General features: G+C 33.1%; 1 protein-coding gene across 7 annotated transcripts in view; it reads left to right on the plus strand.

Annotated features, from left to right (window-relative positions):
* Nucleotides 1-23,337, plus strand: part of LOC116852188 (dopamine D2-like receptor) — a 452,239-nt gene that overhangs the window by 266,611 nt on the left and 162,291 nt on the right. The gene's annotated exons all lie outside the window — the stretch shown is intronic.

Consider the following 23,337-nt stretch of genomic DNA (forward strand, 5'->3'; position numbering starts at 1 on the left):
CAAATTTTGTTATAATTGCTTTTATATAAAACTGTATAAAATCATGATGTAATTATGATTTGTGCACGATAGAATGATATAAACTAATTAAATATCAGAACTGCATTATGCAGTCGCGAGCAGATATTTAGACGGAAATGGAGATGAAATTGTCAGTCGGTCAATCAATTATTTTATCAATTTTATTACGTAGATATCCTCCTCCTCTCTCTCTCTCCTCTCTCTTTCTATGTGCGAGTGTGTATGTGTGCATGTATGTGCATATCTATAAAAGCTTGTCTGGTATAATTAATCAACACCAAAGTTGGATCAAAGTTGGACAAAGTTAAATCGCGAAACTCAAAGCGAAGCATTCCGTACGATCCCACGTTCATGACCGATTGCCACGAAAGTTTCGACAGCGATACGACTTTCGTACAGAGTAGACGGGAGCTCATCACATTTACATTACTTTGCGGAATCGATCGGTATCGCGTCGAAACTACGGCTGCAAACCAGCTGTTTAGGATTACTCGCCCGCACCAATCAGGACGTTTTGCGCGAAATCGCAACGTAAATATCACTCAGGTGTGAAACACACGGTGGAATGCCAAATCTCATTTAATTAAATATTATAATGAGAACTCTCGCAGAATCGTTGCGTGTGTGTATTCTCGTAAAATAGAATCTGGTAGGTATACGAACGCGACTGATAATTAACGTGATTGCTAATTACAGTTTTCGTTTGGTATCGATGTGTCGATGTATCGATGGAAAGCTGTTATTCGATTCTCTGACATTTATGTTTTGTTTATGTAAATACACTTTGTAGTTTATATTTTCTGTATAATTGTCGTTAGGAATAGCATTTTCAATTATTTTTGTTGAATTCTGCACTTTCTGTGGCAGATTAATTTTGCGGCATAAATTTCTCGTCAGCGTTTTGACGATCGACACATTCTCGAGAAAAAGCGCGTGAAAACTACGCTCATATTTCTTCTTTGAAACCTACCTTTCCTACAGCGAGCGTGACAGTCGAGAGCAAAAATCTTGGATTTAAATTACTTATTTCGTCGTTACGTAGACAGACGCTCGTTTGCAGAAAAGGCTACTGCAAGTGCCATCGTTGTTGTCTAGCGCGAGGAAATGACGCGGCACTGAAGAAATAAAGTAGTTTGTTGTCAGCAGATAAAGAGCAACGGTATCTCCGTAGGGTACTTATTGACGATTCGGGATAATCGCCAAAACAAAGTGCCGGGACGAGATGTTTAATCTTCGGATCGTTAAACGGCTGGCTAAGCTGGTAAATTACTTTCTTTGAGGTTGATAACGCTCCAGCGTTCTTGGGCACGAAAGTTCTCGTCCTAGTGACAATGCTGCGTAATTGTTGGATCTTTATACCAGTGCGACGACGAGGACGACGACGACAGCGTTGGTAGCTATTGTCGCAATACTTCTTTTAATTAAACACACCGTCTATCATCTCGGATGTTGCAGAAACGGATTATCCATTAAAACAGCATCCCTTGTTCCTTCTTGTTGAATGTCTTGAAAAAGAGAAGCGTCCTGATAAAGCATAGTAAGAGAAAGATAGAAAGGAAGAGGGAGAGAGGAAAAGAAAGAGAGAAAGAGAGAGAGAGAGTAGGGAGCGAGGTAGAGAGAAGGGGCGAGAGAGAGGAATTGCGTCTCGTAGATTGACGTATTTCGTTCTCGCAATTACATCCACTGGAAGCGCTACAACTTTTTCAAGCTGCGAAATTTAGCGGCATTATAAAACAAGCGTAATTAACGTTGGATAATAATATTGCGATTTTCGAATCGTCCTTTTTGAGACAGATATCGCGACAGATAATATTGTGAAATGCGTATTGTTAATTTATGAAAATACTTATTATTATAATATTAATTATTAATGTTCCTCCTTGTAATAAGCATTCTCTGTATTGTATCAAACGTGGAAGTCTAATAATAATTCTGTTTTAATTTACGAAATATTTGAATAAACCGATACAGAGAAACGAACGTAAAAAAAATTAAATGGAAGAAATGTAATTCTTCTCTCTCTCTCTTTCTTTCTCTCTCTCTTTCTCTCTTTGTTTTGCTCCACATAAGCGGTATTGTCCGCGGGTTGAAGTTCGGGACGCGGGCAAAATGGATTACATTATTTTAATTGGTTTCGTACGGTTGCCGCGATTCGCACCTTCATATTACTGGGGCGTGAGATGAAATTCCCGCGATTAAATAAACAGCCACGATGCAAAAACAATTACACCGAGACATAAGCTGCGCAATGTAACCGGAATAACTCTTTACTTTATGTGCGCGGAAAAGGTGGAACTGCCACCGTTTTTTTCTAGTGGCCTTTTCATTAACCGGCTAAACTACTCTTCTTCATAAAAGAATGAACGTGGCGCAAGAGTAGCAGAATGCGCGAGGGATAAATTTGCTTAAAAATTAAACCGTTTGTACGCACAAAGGAGATTAGGTAAATTAAGACGTAAGAACTTTGACGTTTTAATGATGAAGATTTTTTGAAGCATAGTCGTCTGTGCGTGGAAGTTAAGAAAAAAACATATTGCTTCACTTGTGCACTCAAAAAAATGTCATATTCCTGATAAAAGAAAATAATTACTCAGTTTACTCTCCTTCCTTTAACTAATGATTATCTTCAACAAAGAATATTCTCTCGATAATAATTTTCAAATATAGGAGAGACTAAATCTAATTGTCATATACTGATTAAAAAAAATGCATGCAATATTTTTTAATATTGTGTACGTTTTCATATAGGTGCAACCTATATGATCTTCAAAAACCTTTAAAAAAAAGAAGAAAAATATTATTTTTTAAATATATTCATACACCAAAAATTATTAAGTTGTAAGCAAAATCATGCAAATGTGACTATCTATCTCGTATCCAGGATTAGTTGTATATATTAGTGTGTCATATCTTTTATGTAAATGAAACAAAACAAATTATTTCTGTTTTAAAGAGATGTAAAGACTGACAACTTTATACAGAATACAGCTAAAAATTTTACCGACATTTTTCTGCACATTTCTGACATTATAAATGTTTTCATGCAATAAAAAAATACGTGCCAAAATAAATAGGAGCATTACTTATGCAACAAAAATAAAAAAAAAGTTTTAAATGTAATAAGATCGCAGATTGTTTAATATTTATCTAATCCAAAAGTTTCGCAGCTTGTACACATCGAAAATGTGCTTCAAACAGAAAAATTTTGAAGGATATTGCTGTACCTCAACATCTGAATTCAGGAGTTTAAGAATATCGGAAAAGTTTGCAAAAAGATTTCTACACATGCGTGGTTCGATTTTCTGTTGAATATGGTAAAACATACAGTAAGGCATACATTTACGTAAGTTCTGTATGTACATAAAATACGAAAAGGATAACGTTATTGTGTTAGAAACGATCGTCTCTGCGTTATCGTCTCTGCGTTATTGTTCAAGTTCATCGACTTCAGCATCCTCTTAAAATATCAAATGTCTCATTAGAGTTAGTAATACTCTGATAATTAGATCAATAAACAATCATTGCACTAAGAAAATAACTCATAAACTTTATAATGGCAACTTTTTTCTCTATATATAAATAAATTTTTTATTATTAATATAACTATTTTATTAATACATATTTTATTAACATTTTATATTCGATAATCTTTCCTGTAATTATTTATTGCTCGGAATTTCGAAACACGTGCGTGTGAAAATCTTTCAATACTTAAGCTGCACAAAATGACAGCTAATTAATATTGATATATAATATATCTAGCTCATTACCTTTATTATTTATTCATTATTTTCTTATTATTATTGCAGAATGTTTTTCATATTATTCGGTGATTCCGACATAAATACGTTCGTGTTATTCGGCTTCAACTTTGGATTCGGGAGGATTACTTTTAATCTACTGCTTATAACGGAAGAGTGAAAAGAGTTTTACGAGGTAACACTTTTATGCGAGAGAACCAAACTACCACGCAACTTTTCTGTTTCTCTTTCATCACGCGGTTTGTGTATGTATAGCTGTAATCTGTTCTGCTTCCGTCACCGGAAATTACCGCTTGCGGCGCCGTCCGGAAATTCGCGAACGAACCTCTCTAATAGTAATAAGCGGTACTGCCGCTCGCTGATTCCAGCCACTTCACCGGAAGTCTCGGTACATTAATCCGAGCTTACGGGTACTCTAAGAAACGCGTCCGGCAAATTACTGGTACCATTGTTTTTTGGTGATTCTTACCACGAAATACGCGCGAAGCTGTGATCCTTCCTCTTTCTTTCTCTCAAACCGATTGTAAGAAACCTCGTGAAAAAAGGACGAGAAATTGAAGCTCGACGGAAGAAACGAAGTGCACTTAACGAATGTTGTGGCATGCACAACATCTAGTGCGCTATCTAACGATGAAACATTTAATTGATCCCCAGCTTTCACCATCCCAGACGCATACTGATATTTTGCGCGTTTCATCGGGTCTAGCAGGATCAACGATAATCTGCGGCTGCATAAATTTCTGGCCGCTGCAATGGCGTCGCGTACCAGGGCGAATTCAGGGTGGATCCAGAACGTGATAATCGACCGATGCATAAATCCTTCAGGTCAAGCAAAATCGGAACAGCAAGCAGGCGAACGTCGCGTGAAAATATTTGTCTCGCGAGCAATGCGCATAACTTTGCTATGCTTTCAGCATGGTGCTTTGAAGAGTCCTGTTATGCTGTCCCTGTTATATTGTTCCGTTATGTCTATCATGCTAAAATACCGATGTGTGCATGTCGTATTTAATAAAATACTTATTATAAAATGATGTATGTTGCAAGTTTTTTTAGTGAAAAATAGCATTACTCTACTAGCATAACTAATAAATAACATTACTAATGTTACATTCATTTTATATTTCGGATATAAAGTTACGAAGTGGTCCTACATTATGAACTCCTCTTCGTAGAAAAAGTTAAAATATCAACTTTATGTGCTCGCTTGTCTTTTCAAATGAAGTAATTCATCAAAATTACGTAGAAGCTTTCATTAATCTCAGTTGAATTGGATCTCGTCAAGATACTAATTTGAGATTCGAAATACTTAATGTAAAATATAAAAAAACTGTGAGAGTAAACGCGGTGCAAATAAAGAATGTGCTCAACGAAATTTTAAGAAAGCTTCATTTCACGGATTAATAAAAAATGTATAAATGAAAGAAAAACGTGTAATAAGATATTTTATAATAAGATATTATGATAAGATAATAACTTTTTAAAAAATTCGAATCGGAAGTCTCTTTGAAATGAAAAAATAGACTTTTTATCTACTTTTTCAACTCTTGTAAATCAGTTGCAAATAGAAACATCAATTATTCTCCTCTTTTTATTTACTTCAATGAATAAATAATAATTGTGTAGAAATTTGCTTGTAAGATAGAACGAGATTTGATTTTATTGCGATGGAAATTTTCTTATAAATTATAAAAATGGAGAAAGAGAGAAAGAAAAAAGATGAAAACCTGAGAGTGAGAGGGGGGTGGGAGAGGGGCGATCGAAAGATACAAAGCTGATCGATGGTAATCTGATGAGACATAAATTTCAACGGCTTGCATGGTATTCGAAATGTCGGGCCGGAGTACGTAAAGGTATTTAGGACGGGAGAAGCTTGAGATTTTTACGTGCTTTGTTGCATCATTCTCGACAAACCCTTTGCTAGACAATAAAAAGGTAATTTTTGCGATAACGCGACAAATAGGATAAAAAGTCAGGGTAGAGAGGAACGTGGCAAAACGGTTAATAAGATGTCAAGAGCGACGATGTCTTAATCGATTACTTAAAAGTTAAAGTTAACGCGTCGCAGCCGTATACGCACTTGAAAATTGATTGTACGTGCAACACCTCGGTAATCGAGTTTACATACGGTGCGCTTTTCCACAGCGCTTGATAATGCATGCACAGTGAATGTCATACAATTTTGCGATGCAATTGACTCCGGAACGATGGGTGCTCGAAGAGAAGTTTATGAGCTACCAAGCATCGGCGTACGTACGAAATCTCAATTGCGTTAATTTTAATTAATTAATCTGACAATCACGAGAAGAAGCATTTACTTAACAATTAATTTTACAGGAGTTCGGGTTCTCACCTTAAAAGGTCAGTCAACGTACATATAACAATATACGTTCTACCCAACTCGTGTTTTTGCACAGAGAAAGCTTAATAATAAGAATTATTAAAGAATTTTGTAACTCAGGAATAGATTTGGCAGGATATTCTGCAATAATTAATTTTCCTTCTTTTTCTTATGTATACGAGTATACTTACATTAATGTGTGTTGTTTTACCATATTTAACGGAAAACCTAACCACACAAAATGTAACCGTGTAAAAATCTTTCTATAGACTATTTCGATATTCTTAAGTTTCTAAATGCAGAGGCGAAAGTAGAGCAATGTGCTTCAAAAATTTTCTATTTGGAGCATCCATACTTTCATATATAGAAGCTGCGAAACTTTTGAATTAGGCAAATATTACGCTAACTGACAGATTGAGATTTTACATTAAAAATTTTTTGCTCGTTTTCACATATCAAGCAATGCTTCTATTTATTTTTGCACGTACGTTTATTGCGTAAAAGCGTTTGTAATTCTGTGTAACCAACGACGTAAACTTTGCAGAAAAATATCAGTATTCTGTTGGTAAAGTTTTCAGCTTCAGCATCCCGTTAAGGGATTTTTACACATATTTGGTTAGGTTTTCCGTTAAATATGGTAAAACAAAGCAACACACATTCATGTAAGTTCTGTATATACAAGAAATACAGAAAAGGGTAGCGTGATTATATTAGTAACGATCGTCTCTGCATTATCGACATTGTTTGAGTTCGTTATCAATTTCAGCATCCCCTTAAGTAACCGACAAATGTAAATGAAATTTATACATTGCTGTTTTAATCGTGTTAATATATATGATGCCCATTTTTCGGGCATAGAAGAATTTGTAGTTCAAATATCTTAGTAAAATTGTTAGTTTTTCGTCGCAGATTGATAAAGCGCATTACGGAAGCCTAATGACGTTGCTATATAGGAAAAAGACGACATCCATGTTACGTGGGAGAGGCCAAGCGGGAGAGGGATGTTTCGTGTTCGAGGGGGATGTTAGGTAAACGAGACCGATGATATCGTAACGAAGGTGAGCTAGGAAAGAACCGCGTAAAGAATTGCCGAGCTTAAGAGTAAGTGATGCAATTAAATTCGACAAACTTTGTTAACAGTGTGCACCTATCGACCCGTTTCTGTTCTCCGTAGAGAGGCAGTGGGGCAAAAGCGGGAGAAAGGCGCGGAAAAAGAAGTAACTATGCTCTCTTCTACAGAAGAGAGCGGGAGTGGAGCGTTCTGCAAATTTTTCTAGCGAACTCCTCGCAGCGGCGCAATTTAACTGAAAATCTCGTCGGCTGTCGCGGCTAGAGCAAAACTATTTTAATTCTTTCGTTTATGAGCGGACTCGCTATCGAGTTTCAATATATCGGAATATCGAGGATCGTATACTATTTCCTTGGAACAGTTTTCCCCAAAGCGTCAAAATTAACGTGTGGAACCTACGTATCGAAATAACGAACGAACGAAAGCTCATGTTACGTTCTCAAAGGCTCTTTTTCAGAATATTTTTTTTTTAGATAGATGCACACCGTTTCGCAACTGCGCGGAAACTGATTTCACTGACGAACGAGAGAATGAACGAATCAATTTTTCATTGCTTTGCTGTGATGAATTTGTCCGTTGATTTTGACGTGTTGTATTTCTCACGAAACATGTATGCGGCTGCCTCTTAACGATACGCTTGTTTGAAAACTTTCATATTTTAATGTCAGCGTTTTGTTTCAATTAACACCTTCGGTAAAAATTAAATGCAGTTTCCGAACAGTTACTGCATAGTTATGTAACTTTTGTCTAGTAAGAGTATAACTGTTTGAGATCCTAATCAGGATAACACTTTTTTTGTAATTATTACATGTGAAAGATGCGCAAAGTCTAAATTCATTTACTGAATGAAAACAGAACAGAAAATAGACAATACGCTATTCAATACAATAATAATCAAGTCTATTGTTCATAAAATAGGCAGGTTTACCTTAATAATATCCTATTTTTTGTTAATTCTTTCTAATTAAATAATTTTTAGATTAATGAGAGTCATAGCGCAGGAAATCTTTGATGCATAATATATATTTTAATGTTTTTGATCTTTTAGGTGACATTTTTCACAATCATCAATTTGCATTCTTACAGATTTCATTCTTTTATCCATTCTTATAGATATATTATTTCGTTAGAGCTTCTGAGTTTAAGTTATCATAACAATTTTCATTTGTATCATTATTATCAGGAGAGTCTGCTGCGCTTTCATTGCAATGAAACTCTATATTATTAACATATATTTCATTTGTTTTTTACTTTTTTATCTCTAACTTTGGTTTTCATCTTTGTCGCAGGGATTAATATTGTCAAATTTCTTATTCCCTCAAATTTCTTTTTCCCTTTTCTATGTTATTCTACATATTTATTTAGTGCTCATGCGATTTTGTCTTTTTTTAACAATATAAATAAATGTTTTTAATTTATTCGTGATATATAATAAAACATGCATATTATAAAATTGAATTAATATTATTGATACTATATCTTGGAAAAGATCGATCCACATATTGTACAGTAAAATGTTTCAACCACTGAATCAAATCCTATCAAGATCTTGTTTAATTCCTACGCAGTGCTCTTACAATAAGCCTGGAAATCTAAGTGTATTATTTTAACCAAAATTTCTTTTTATACATTTTTACCGTTTTAAGTCACGTCACTTAACATGTTTAAACATATTAAATTATAATTTACTCGTTCTGAACGTACTAAACGATGAGATAAAACCGCATGAAACGTCCGATTAAAGAAATGACACATTCGTAGAAAGAGTTCGATTAAAAAAATAACACATTTGGATTTGCAGTGTGAGGATGCATTAATACTAACAATAAGTAACAACCGGACGAATGTCTACGCAAACTGTATATATTTTAACATATCCAACGACTAATTGAAAACTAACAACTAATCTAAGCTTGAGTACTACAGAAAAAATATTTAAGAAATGGTAAATATTTATTTAGTAAGTTCTAACAACATATTTACTTATACTAGTATTTTTCAAATAAAAAAATATACGTTTTCTTAAAATTTTACGAAAACCTTGGTTTTTCATTAAATCGATTTATTCTATAAAAGGATTTAGATTTTAGTAAATCTAAAGTAAAAATATATTGTTAGTACTACAAAATAAACAATTTTTAGATAATTTTTCATTTAGTATATCTGAATATTCAATTTCATTTTCTCGTTCTGTCCGGAAGGAAAGATATTCAAAGTTTATTTTCATTTCATTGTCTCAACAATTTATTGACGAACTTAATCCAGCTTTGCCAATATCGAAATTACACGAGAAGTATGAGAAGCGTACGTGATTACACGGATACATTAATAATATTAACATGTGTATTAATCTCGTGTAATGAGGGAGGTTATAAATATTATCGGAGTGTCGATTTACTCGCAATATTATGCACGCACATGCGCCATTTTCTACAGCTCAATGCTGGATATTCAAATGCGCGATGGACCCGAAAGCAGTGTTGCGTTTCGCTCACAATTCGCAGCACTTTTCACCCTTTCGTCCACCTCGCCAATGTTACCACGACGCGAACTAGGAGGAATATTATATAATCACGTGCCGCATGTGGCACGTCACGAATACCACGGCAGGTGTGTGACATAGGTGTCCCGGCGTGCGGTTTGTCGAAACCGCGAGTCATAGAGTAACGCGAACAGACATGCGACCTGCATTTGGCGCGATTCTCGAGTGCATGACTGCGCACAAGTTGGTGCGATGGTATCGAAGTATCAATACTTCGCTGCGGATACCATTCATGGCATCGACATTTGATCTCTGTATTACTGAGACGTGATTAACAATCTCTCGTGAGCAATCACTCTGAAACATTGGTTCTGAATGAATCGATTAAATTCAAACAGCCTCAATTAGCCTCAATTAGCCTCAATTAGAAATACGAAAAGAATTGCGTGATTATGTTAGTTTGATTATATTAGCTTTGTTAAAGAAGATATATATATATACACACAATTTTGTTTTTAAGGGGGTGCTGAAGTTGAAAACTTTACCGATAGAATACTGATATTTTTCTGCAAAGTTTACGTCGTATTGGTTAGACGGGATTACAAATGCTTTTACGCAATGAAAGCACGTAAAAATAAATAGGAGCATTGCTCGATATGTGACGAAAACGAACAAAAAATTTTTAATATAAAATCTCAAGCTGTCAGTGTAAGATTTGTCTAATCCAAAAATTCCGCAGCTTGTACATACCGAAAGTGTGGATGCTCCAAATAGAAAAATTTTGAAGAACATTGCTCTATATTCGCATCTGCATTTGGAAGCTTAAAAATATTGAAAAAGTTTGCAGAAAGATTTCTACACATATGGTCAGATTTCGTTGAATATGGTAAAACAAAATAACACACATTCATGTAAGTTCTGTATATATAAGAAATACGAAAAGGATAGCATGATTATGTTAGTGATGATCGTCTCTGCATTATCGACATTGTTTGAGTTCGTCATTGACTCCAGCATCTCCTTAACTGACTTCAAAGAAAGAAGACTCTTAGTTTGTCCCTGTTATACAGGTTTGTTTGTTTTTTCCCTCATAACTTGAGAACCAAGAACAAGAATTTTGAAATATTGAGATGGAATTTTGTAGTTTTTTCAGTTCAGTATGTTATCTACATGTTTTCCTTTTTTTTTTTATTAGTGTTATTACCCAGATTTTTTATCAAAATTTGAAACCACATAATTTGGGAATAATTGGAGTAATCCAATTAGGATAAATGTATCAATTCTCGGACATGTATCTAATCCTGGAGATTCTTATTATTTTGATTTTTAGATACGAATATTTAAATTTTCAACATAGAATGTATGCATATATTCAATACTTATACATATATTTTCTATATATGGAAAATTTAAATATTTATATTTTAAGACCACAACAATAAGAATTTTTAAAATTAGATATATGTCTCGGCATTGGTACTTTTATTTTACTTTCTTGAAAATCCGAGAACACTTAGAAACACAAGACGAAACTTTTATTTTTAATTGACTTAAAAAAGAACTTTTGTGATCGATTTTAGAAATTAACTTTTAGTAAGTAATTAAAAAGTACGGAATTATTAAAGCTTTTTACAATAATAAATTGCTTCCAGAAACCTCAAAAACTTTAAAAAGTATGAAATAATTTTGAATCAATATTCCTATGTATCTATACAAGCTTATCCCAATATTTCAACGATATCAGAAATCAGCTAAAAAAAATTAATTAAGTAGTCAACTGATTATATAAATATAAAGAGATAAATAGTAAAACAAAATTTGATTATTGATTCAATTAATCAGATTTTCATGTCCTAACTTCTAATGTTGTTAAAATATTACAACAGAATTACAAGTACATGGAACTATTTATATAAAATTATTTTATAGCTTTTTAAGGCTTTTGAGATTTTTGAAAGCATTTTATTTTTGTTTAATTTTTGTTTAATTATTTGTTTTTCTGTATACTAAATATGCAACACGGAGTAAATAAAGATTGTTGGTTCTGTCATTTTTGTTAAGCGGCAGTATCTCCTTCATAATTCGGAGTTAAATTGCTTCTTAATTAAACTTCTGTTAAATCATTCTCACGGTAATAAATAGATGGTATAAAAATAAAGAGCGACAAAAGCGCCTTGCGATCTTTTTAGATTTTTTCGCGGACGCCACGCATAATATGACACGAAGCAATTTATCCGCACGCGGTGTCTGTCTGGCTATCGCAATCTCGAGGGAGATCTCGAGGTGTCCTTTGCGATATCTTCACCACCATTCGCACCAACGAATTTGTTATGTTATAAATATAGTCGCGGTAAGTGCCACTTAGGACGGCATCTAAAGACAATCGCTTTCTTCCCGAAGCGTGGCAAATTATTTCCCCACCGTTTACATAGTCAATCTCGCGTACGTAGCTCCTACGTCTAGTAAACGCGCGTACATATTAACCATCTGCCGTGTAAACGCAGCTTTAATCCTTGTATAAACGCCGGTAATGTTGGAGCGACATTACGTGAGCAAGAAGCTACCGGCGTTATATCAGCAGATTTCGCGCGCGCAATTCCGACGTGGAATATTTGGCAAGGTGTGATGAGCTCTCATATTATTTATTTTCTCCAACTGGATTAGAACGTAATGTCAGCTCAACTCAAACACAAGCGTTTGTTCGTGCCAATTGGAGATAGTGTTTGAATAATCGATTCCTCGGTGCAATCGCACGATTATGTTTCAGTGTAAAGAATCATTGTTACGTTGACAAAATCCGCGAAGGCGATAATTTTAAGGTTGTCTTTAAACAAGCGCAGCCGCTAGACGAAGTTTCCGTGCCTTGTCGCGGCGGAAAAGTTTAACAAAATTGACGTTATTATCGTAAAACTGACAACGATTTTTGTTATCAAAGGGTATATGCGATCTTCCGGTACTCGGTATCGCGTAGTTCGATCACCTTTCCTGTAATCTCCTTGCTCAAAACTTCGTCTTTATGCTGCAAAGTTTGCGCGTCCTCTTGTCTAAGACGACTTATATAATAAGCAGCGTAATTTTATCGTGTTCGTAGCGCGTTAAAGGAGGAAAAGTAAAGTCAGTTGGTAATTTGAACTCTCCTTTGTATCGCCCTTACACTTTTCATATAGCGGCGGTGATATACAAACTATGTGCTAGACAACGAAAGCATTCTTTAGAAATTCGCGTCCAAGGATTCCTCAAAGCTATGCGACGCGGTTCCGTGTTTTTCGCCGTCGTTTCATTAACATTTTTTTTTCTTTTAATTAAATTTGGCCTTTCGAACAGGCTACGCGCTCGTCGTGCCCGCAAACAATCGATAGGGTGCGGAATTCTTCGTCATGGGGCCTATTCGCGAATTTGATAAATGCTACACCGAGCGCGAAGTCGACCAGGGACGTATTTCAATCACAAGTTGAAATTAATTCTGAAACGGATTAGTTTGTACTTTCAACTCATCAGTTTAATTTGTTTCCATGATCATTTAGGTGATATCATTTGCAGATTTATTAATCCCGCTTTAAACAAAATAGGATCATGTAGCTCATGCGCGAGTACCAATAATAAATTCCAAGTATTATCCAGCTCGGTTGATGCTAAGCATCTTTATCTTTAAATGGAAATCGACATTGTTTAAAGCGTAATTTTATTCCAACCGCCTCGTGAAACATAATTTGGTTTTTTAGTTTATGTATAAATATTTGCAAGAATTCCATAAAAGATTTAAGTTTCTTTAGAACTTAACTCTAATCTTACGAGAACTTTTATTCGATTCAACGTCGAACAAAATCAGTCTTGTATTGAACGTAGTTTAAGATTATTTTCATAGAAACTGTAAAATAATGTCTCTTATAACAACATATTAACATGTCACTATTGTTACCCCATTATTAACTTATGGCCCATTATACTGGTAGATTAAATCAACACGTACAGTAATGCTCCAAAATACTTTGATAACTCATTTACTTGAAATAGAATATATTATACGTAAACCAAATAATATTAACTCCTTATAGACACGTATCATAAACAATACATACTATGAAATACATACTAGAATGTAACAATATATATAAATCCAATATTTTTTATTAATTTTAAATTATAATGGAAAAAATTGGAAATCTCTAGTTCATAATTGTTTTGACGTAAACTGTTTTGTAATAAAGAACTATTCAATAAAATTTGTGTTTCGAAACTAATATTTTGTTAAATATTTTTTTGCTACAATTACAGCCATACACTGTCTTATCGATTCAATTAATGGAATAACACAAGATTGTGGATAAAGTCCTTTCCATTCTTCTTCTAAAATGTCGAAAAGCTTGTTTATATAGTTTCGCCATCTCATACGACAATCTAGTTCCTTCCACAAATGCTTATGGAATTTAAGTTAAGACCCTGACATGACCACTCTGATAAGAATATTTTCTTATTGGCTAGGAATGTTTTAACATCCTTGGATGTATCTTTCGGATCGTTGTCCTGTTCAAATGTCACCTACGAAGCATGTTCTTTCTTCCATGAGATATCGTACGTTTTTCTAAAATATTTTTATATAGGAAACGATCCATAGTTTTCCTTTAATACGGACCAAAAGACCAACATCTTTCAACAAGAAACCTTTTCATACCATCGCACTGCCTGCGCTATGATTAACTATTAGGACTTGATAGCGGACATCGATTTTTTCGATTCATAGGACGACGAACATATCGTGTATATCATTTGAAGACAACAAATTTGCTTTCATCACTTCATAAAACTTTAGTTTACTCTTTAAATGTCCAATATTGGTATTTTCTTGCAAACTGTAGTCTATTTTTTTATTTTTCCTATTTTCTCTTCTTATTTCTTCTACTAATCTGTAGTTTCTTGTTAGGACATTGATCGTGTAGTCTAAATTCCTTTAAACGACGTTTTACAGTTGATATATGAATATTAATGACAAGATAATCTTGCAAACTGTTTTTAATAGACAGTCCTTCCAGCATTGGCTATGGAGTCTCTTGGAATGATTTTATCGATGTGTTCAGTCGTTTTCTTCGTCATTCAAATGGTAGCCAAATCTTGGAAACGCTGAAATCTTTTAAACACTTGACTGATTACATCCTTGTTTTATTGTATTTATCATAGTTTCTTTAAAATCAATTGAGTATTTTTTTCGTTTCTGCATTAAAAGTTTCTTCTTTGTAAGGCACATAAACTAAACTATAATCACTATTTTCTACAGAATATAATATACTGATTATACTTGATCACAGTGTCAAAATATTTTAGGATTGACATTCTTGAAAATTCGATTTTCACTTTTTTCAAATTTTTATTCTTCAAATTTCGGCCACGCTATTCAGATTTCAAGCTTTTAGTATATTTTAAAATATGTGCAGCAATAAATAATATTAAATAACAGATAAAAAATATTAATTTGTTTAATATTTACAGCCTAAATAATTTGAAATATAATTTCCACCTCGCACACGCGATCTTTCACTTTTCAAATTTTCATATGCTCTTTAGAGAGTTAATAAACGATATATGAATTTAGAACACACTCACGTGTGTTAATTTAAACTGCTAGTATAATGTGCTAAAAATACATATGTGTTAACGTGTTGCTATTTTTTTTCTCAATCCAACTAACTGAAATGTTTGTATACAAACATAGGGTCGTGAAAATCGAACTTTCAGGAAAGTTCTAAAATATTTGGAGTGTGATGCAGTACATTTTATACGAAAACTTTGTAATAATCTGTAAATCTGTACTAATTTATTCAATATAAGGGAAGTATAATAAGTATGTTCTATTCTGTAAAAAGCAATTCTAGTTTAGTTTGCGCGCACCTTATAACGAAACGGACTTTATTAATGCCGAAACGAAAAGAATGCTTAACTGATTTTAAAGAAGCTGTGATACGTACAATAAAATTGCGACAAAGATGTAATCAATGAAGTGTTACAAAAGATTTCAACGTTTCCAATAAAATACATTTTAGTACAAGTGTTGTGATAAACAAAAAAGTTTTATAATTGCAACTAATAATTAATAATCACAGTATTTGGAAAGTTTTGTTATTTAATGTCAAAGGTAGTGAACTAGTAACCTTTTTCAGTGCACAATAATAGCGTGTCTGTGTGCAATGTATTGAACAGTTGTAATTTCCGTCAGTCAATGCATCGCAGTATCAATCGCGACTTTTCTCGTATTTCTAAAGGTGTCTCGCAGGCGTTCTAGTTATACGCAAGCTGTGTCGCGACATTTTCTCTTTCTTTTTCCGGACTACTTCTTCGTTTCCTTCGACATACACGCACAGCAGCATATACAATTCATACGATGTACAAGATGGAATTTTTCTTCTCTGTTTGCGAGCTCCCTCTTCAATTTCCTATGTTTCCCAAGCCACTGAGCATCGGAAGAACGTTGCGTCACCTTCCTTTCTTCGCCAAAAGGTTTTTGCGTGGGTCCGTGTGAGAGGACTTCGCGACCAGAGTCCGTAGAGACTGATATTGCATTATCGACAACAGGTCGACAACTGACCTCAAATGTCGCCGATGGCTCTGTGGAAACCGCATAGTGTCGATAAACGAGAGCGCTGTGGATTCTTTGTGGGACGAATGCGAAGAACTTCGTGTTAGCTTAAACACCTATCTTGTGTTGTACAATAAAAGAACAAAACACGCGAAACTTATATAAAATGTATGTGTAATAAAGGTAAAAAGTTATCTCTTTCAGAAGGTTAGAAAGAAGAAACAGAGAATAGGTTAGTAATAAAGTCATTAAAAAGTTAAACCCTGAAAAATTTCATACAAGATTCTTTCAAATATAAGAAAGTAAAGATAATTATATTCAATATCAATTGTTATTCAATATCAGACTTAATAACAGCATAAGATTATGCCAGAATTTCGTGTATTGGATGAAATGTCAGGGCAATGAGTTCACGGCATGTATGCTGGTATCCTGGAATCTCAGGTTTCTGCGATATTTGATGAACGGTAATTAACGCTTAAGCCAAAAGCATACCTATCTGATTCTCTAGTCGAGCTTCACGTTTCCAATAACGCAAACGTTCGAATACGTATTTAGCTATTCGTTATAAGCGCATTAATTGAAAATTGTCTTAGTTGAGAAGTGACTAATGTTAAATGATTTATAAACCTTTAGCATTATAAATCTTCATACATCCTACAAACTACATATTATTCTTTTTATCCTACAAACTACATATTATTCTTTTTTAGAAATATCTTTAATAAATCCATTTTTCTTATAAAATAGTAAAACGAATATATATTACAAGCAAGAGGAAAAGTAATAAAAGAACCACTCAAAGTAAGTGAAATTCGAAGAAATAAAATCTTGAAAGATAAGTGAAAAAGTGCATTCCGAAAAAAACATTTGAAGGATTCAACTGCTCACTTCAACTGCTTCACATGCGTACCGCGAAATGATAAAATCTACCACAGCATATTCTGTATATTCTTCTGAATGTAGCTAACCCTAATAGAAATCTATGCAGTTTTACTAGACTAATCAGTTAATATCTAATATTATTGTATTTCATAGTTGTATCGAAACTGCGCAAAAACTGGAAAGAAACTGAACATAGTTTTATTAAGTTTTATTAAGTTTATCGCACACATGCATGATAAAAATTATATTATATTAAATTTATTGTTTAGAGACGATCTTAAAGCTATGTAAAAAATGAATGAACGCATAGCAAAACATACAGCAAGGAAGAGGAAGTTGGAGGAAACCTGAAATTTAACAAAAGAACACGTCTAATGGCAGAAGTGACAAGTAAAGTTAGAGTTGAAAGTGAGCAAACGACAAATGGGCTGTATATTAATAATACAGAATTGCATTGCGACAAAAACACATTAACTATCTTAAAAACGCACCTTAGATTTCCTGCACAATTGTCGACATAAAGGTTGTCCGACATTTTATAATAAGGTTGACAACGTAACTTAAAAATTATCCAATGAAGGAATAGTATCTATGAATTACGTTTTCTTATTGGCCTATTCGATATTCTAAAACTTATTTAAAAAATCAGATAATCTTTATGTTTACGAATATATTGACTTTTATTAAAAATTAAAAATGTACAATAAGCAAACATGCACACAATATCCATTATTATTAGCATAAAACTGCCCATTTTATGAGCAATAAACTTGCTTATTAATCAACTGAATAGTTTCTTTGTCCAATTATTGCTCAGTTTTTGGTCATAAATGAGTTCAGTTATTGCGCATTTTTTGTGCTCAGTAACTGTAAACAAAGCGTTACATCTTGATTGGGGTCCCAACAGTTTTATTCGTCAGTTACTGGGCAGAAGTTAATATAACTGTTCATTAACTACTTACAAATTGCGTGAAATTTCTACCAGGGTAAACGTTATAAATATTTAAATAGCTAATATTATAAGTATTTGTAAATATAAATTTATAATAAAATATATTTTAAAAACATTTAATTTATGAATCAAGGGAGAAAAGTACGCTCGAATAAATTCGTAATTTTTGACATAATGTTGTTGATTCCACATTAAACCAAGAAAGCGGTAAGTGAAATTAGGGCTAGATGGCATATTTTTCAAAATTTTAAGTTAAAGTTTCTGAGACTAAATGTTGTAATTGACTTTACATTTATGATAGAGCCAAATTTCCTCTCTGTGTTTATGCCCTGCAATAATCTTGAAAATTGTATACTTTCTTCTATAATAAGCGAAATATGAACATGCTGCAAAGTGATCATCTTTCCCTGATATCGAGTCAAGTTACCTAGCAATCTAAGAAAGGAAGATCTTGTATAACTTTGTAGATTTTTAATTATTAATTAGAGAACATTAATCACGAGCGGCCATCCGTCAATTTTCTTTAATAATTAAAAATCTACAAAGTCATTAGGAAAATGATAGAGAACTTTCTTTCAATTTGGCCTAATGTGCAAGCACACGATGGCAGACATCGTTACTACAGTTTATTTATCATTTCTCGCGTGATTATTTACAAATCTTTTTTAATTAATATCTAGGTAATTATTGCGAATATCACACAACGGTATAGGACTTTTATGTTCATCACAATCCGTATTATGCCTCTACAAGAGGTTTGGAGATTGTTCTGAAATACACTGTATAAATATATCCTAAGAGAAATATATATTAATAGGGAAAACAGAGTCTTTTAGAAGTCATACGAGTCAGTTGTCATAAAGCTTATATCTCATGTAATAAAGGCAGGAACATATTCTTCTTTATAGTAAAAGGTAATTTGTATTATGTTAGTTGGATACGAAATAATACTTATTTCGTACACAACTAACTTTAATATTTATGACAGAAACATCGCATACGGTATTTTCAAGTGCTTTTTCAAAATTAAATGCGGTAATAAAATTTTTTCTTATTCCTAGTTTTATTGATCCGCGTTAATTTTTTAGAATTTCTGGTCGCAATCTCTTTTTAGTTGTAAGAAATATCATGTTTTTTAAGTTATTTCTTCTTGCATATAACTAACAGTTATACAACATAACTTGTAAATATTATCTTTTTTATTCCAAATGACAGTTCAGGTTAAGTTAACTCAAATGAAGTGAAATTAGTTATCACATGTTGCGTGTCCGTCACATAGTTATAACGTAACTTATATGCAAGAACATGGAATAACGTACTATGTTATACATATTATAATAGTGAGTCTGCGTAAGGTCCTATATAATTCAAAGTTATTATTACGAAGTTTATGAATATTATTACGAAGTTTATGAATATTATATCTTCTTAGTTCAATGATTGTTCATTATCTGATGTTAAAATATTACTAATTTTAATAAAACATCTGAAACCATAAAACAGAAACAATTTGTCTCGTTTTCTTTATATGAGAAACGTATGATAATTAATCTTGAGTATAGGATAAATAGTTACATTTATATAACTTTAATTATAACTAATAATTTTTTAACTTAATAACATATTTGTGTGTAAATACATAAAGATAATATTTGTTTTATTTTATCTAATAGTTGCACCTAATAATTATATGAAAATATGCACAATGTTAAAAGATATTGTATGCATCTTTTTTTCAAATCACTATTTAAAAGTGTGACAACTAGACCCGGTCTCTTCTAATTCCGGAGTCTCCAAGAAGGTTTTGCCGCTCCTTGAATAGTGGCCAATTTTACTTTATTCATCCATATACACGATTTAAATAATTTTATGAATGTAAATTGCTTTCATTAATCGAGACAATGTATTATATATTAGCAGGAAACCTTATTATAACCAATACAATGTTACTTAAATCTATTTACTTACGATAATATTAATATTGAAATTTTGAAATATTCAAAAATGCACTTCACTGTTCCTAAATCAATTTTTTCTATTTTTTAACTGTAATATCATTCCGGTTTTTATGAAATTCGTATAAAAGTATTTATGTTACAAAAGAAACATTTCGCGATTTTCACTGATTTCATTGATTTTTATTGTTCCTCTCATAATAAATACATAAGCAAAGCACATAACCAACATATCCCTTGGACCAAATAAAGAGATATCTAGGGGCATACAAATTGAAAGAATAATAAATACCTAGTAGCGCCGCGTCTCTTTGAATTTTTATTAGCGCATGGTTTAATGTTATTATCTTGCGTCGCGTTAGCGCGCGATAAACGTCCAGTTTACGTGGACTAGTAGCGACGATAAGACCCATGCAACGAGATAGATAAGCGAACGACAAACGGTAGTGGATTATCGCGCAATGAGATAAAAATTCATTTTCGTCGGGTTACCTGCTCGTTTTACACACAGTGATTACGCCTGTCTCGCAATACCACTTCAGGCCGTGCGTGGACATGGATTATTCATGGCACTGCTGTAATATTTACCCGAAGCCGCGACACGCAACGCGGCGCGGCGTTGCAAACGAAATGCAATTTTGTCGCGCGACTTCTCCCTCCTCTCTTTTCCTCTCCCACGTGCGAGTGCATGAATGGCCGGTTGTAAAGTAACCCTGACGCGCCACTTCGAATGCGCGTTAATTAAACGCGGAGGTAGCTCTTGTCGTCGCAGGTACTTTCCCGCCGTGGCTTTCACAATAATGGTGCAGACGCCGCTGCAGAGAACTTCCACCTACTAATCGAGTTTTGTCTAAAATATCCTGTGGCAATTTCGAGTCCGCTACGCGGGGCACAGAGGGGCCGTTAATATTAAATTCAACCGTGCTTTGTCTCAGCGGAATTTCTTTTTTTTTATTACTGCGCGGAGCTCAATGACGGATGATGGATTCGGTAAGCGCCGAGTATCTGTGGGTGATGATGATATGATAAATACGAACAGTATTAAACTATCAGTATTAATGTCTTTGTGTCTTGAATTGCTTTTGGGATTTAATACAGACATTTATACAGACATGTTTTCTTATTACACATTTTTATAAATTTCTAGCATTGTTGAAGGCAACTATCTAAAGCATATAATGCAAGCAAGACGGATTAGATACAATAAAGTTGAGAGCTCACCAAACTGTCATGGACATGGAGAGTTATTCATAAGTAGAAAAATTTCCTGGAAAAACTGATCACTAGCTAAAAACTGGCCAGTTTTTAGTAGCTAGGATTTACTAGGCTATTCAGAAATTGGACAGAGAAATATTGGCCAGTATTTCTTAGTCAAGTATTGGCTAGAAACTAAGCAATAAAAAAGAATAATAAATACTACGCAGCTTTTCTGTGTAGTAGAAATTCGAAAAAAACTGATAAATGTTTCCTGGTAAGTTACTGGTCAGAAACTAGGCAAAAAGAAATGATAATTATAAATAAAGTTACAACTATTTCAATAATGAATGAATTTGCACTCGCAAAAGATTCTACCTTCTGAAAAAAAAACACGAGTTTCACGTTATTTTTATATATAAATATTTTTATATTTGAATAACAAAAAATAATATTTTGCAATGTAAAATCAAGTACTCTACATTTTTATAAAATAAATACGTATTAAGATATGTTTTATACATAAATAAAATAAAAACCTTAATACTGCAACCTGTAGAGTATTTGAAATATTGACCACGAAATTGAACAACATTTCAGTCGTTTGTACATAAAACAAATAAACGTTTTTTTTTTAATTCGTGACTTATTTAAACTTCACATAAGAAAAAAACTAAACAATTTTATTTTAATCAGATGTAAAAAATTACGAATTCCGTTTTCTATTGTCTAAACTTCATTTTAAGGTTTTTCAAATTTCCTAATAGGGTCATATCGGGTTCGTCATTTATACTTTATACTTTATAAATCATTTATCATTTATACTTTATAAAAAATAGGGCATGTTTTTGCACTTTTGACTTCAATTTTCTTAAAAACCAAATGTGATATAAAGGATTTCACTGCCAGATTTGGATTCAACCGCCAAAAGTGCGTGAGAAATAATTCGAGAAATCTAATCCGTATTTAGCATGTCGAGCAATGTTATTAATTATTAGTTATTATTCTTAAAGGAAACAACGTAGCATACATTTAAAATCTATAAGTATAAGATCTATATGTATTGAAGTATAAGATCTAGATGCTTGTAAAAGTTTGTAAGGTCATAAATAGATGGCTGTAGCAGCGACTTATTTTTTTCCTTTAAGTTACTTTAAAATTTTTAAATGTTGACTGAATCAGGATTGATGGTTGACGATTCATAGTTTTGAATAAAACATAAAGCTAAAGCTGAAAATTTTATCAAGAATAATGACATTTTTTTGCAAAGTTGACGTCGCATTGATTGTATAAAATTACTAATACTTTTACGTAATGAAAGTATGTGCAAAAATAAATAAGAGTATTGTTCAATATGTAACGAAAATTAGAAAAAAATTAAATATAAAATCTTAAGCTGTCAGTTAATATAATATTTACTTAATTTAAAAGTTCCGTAATATCTATAATACGGAAAGTGTGGATATTTTAAACAAAAAAATTTTGAAGAATATTGCTATACCTTTTCTGAATTCAGAAGCTTAAGAATATTAGAAAAGTTTGCAAATAGATTTCTACACATGTGTGGTTAGATTTTCCGCTGAATATGGTAAGACAAAACAACACACATTTATGTAAGTCCTGTATATACAAAAGCTACGAAAAGGATAGCCAAGGTAGGATTTTATCGGGGCATGCCCCAAGTCCGTAAAGGGCCTAGATAGGCATGCCCTAAAATAGTCTTGGCATCGTTGGGCCTAAAAAGAGTGTACAAAGGCAAATTCTGAGTAGAATTTCCTTAACAGACCCTGAGTAGGTACTATTGGGGATGCTCCTAACTAGGTCTACCACTGTTGCACCTAGAAAGGACCTACAAAGACAAATTCTGAGTAGAATTTCCTAACAGATTCTGAATAGGCGCTGTTGGAGATGCCCTTAATAAGTTCTGCCATCATTAGGCCTACATATGGTCAAGCAAAAGGATTTCTAAAGGAAAATTTGTAAATGCCCAAAATAGGCCCAAAATAGGCACAGATATGGATGTCTGTAGACATCAACACAATGTACTTATATAATTTAAAGACATGTACTTATATAATTCAGTCAGTTCTAACATATAACATTTAAATAATT

This window comes from Odontomachus brunneus, unplaced genomic scaffold (genome assembly GCF_010583005.1).
Source record: "Odontomachus brunneus isolate Ranch 3 - 2012 unplaced genomic scaffold, Obru_v1 Obru_scaffold_205, whole genome shotgun sequence".
NCBI classification, from domain to species: Eukaryota; Metazoa; Arthropoda; class Insecta; order Hymenoptera; family Formicidae; genus Odontomachus; species Odontomachus brunneus.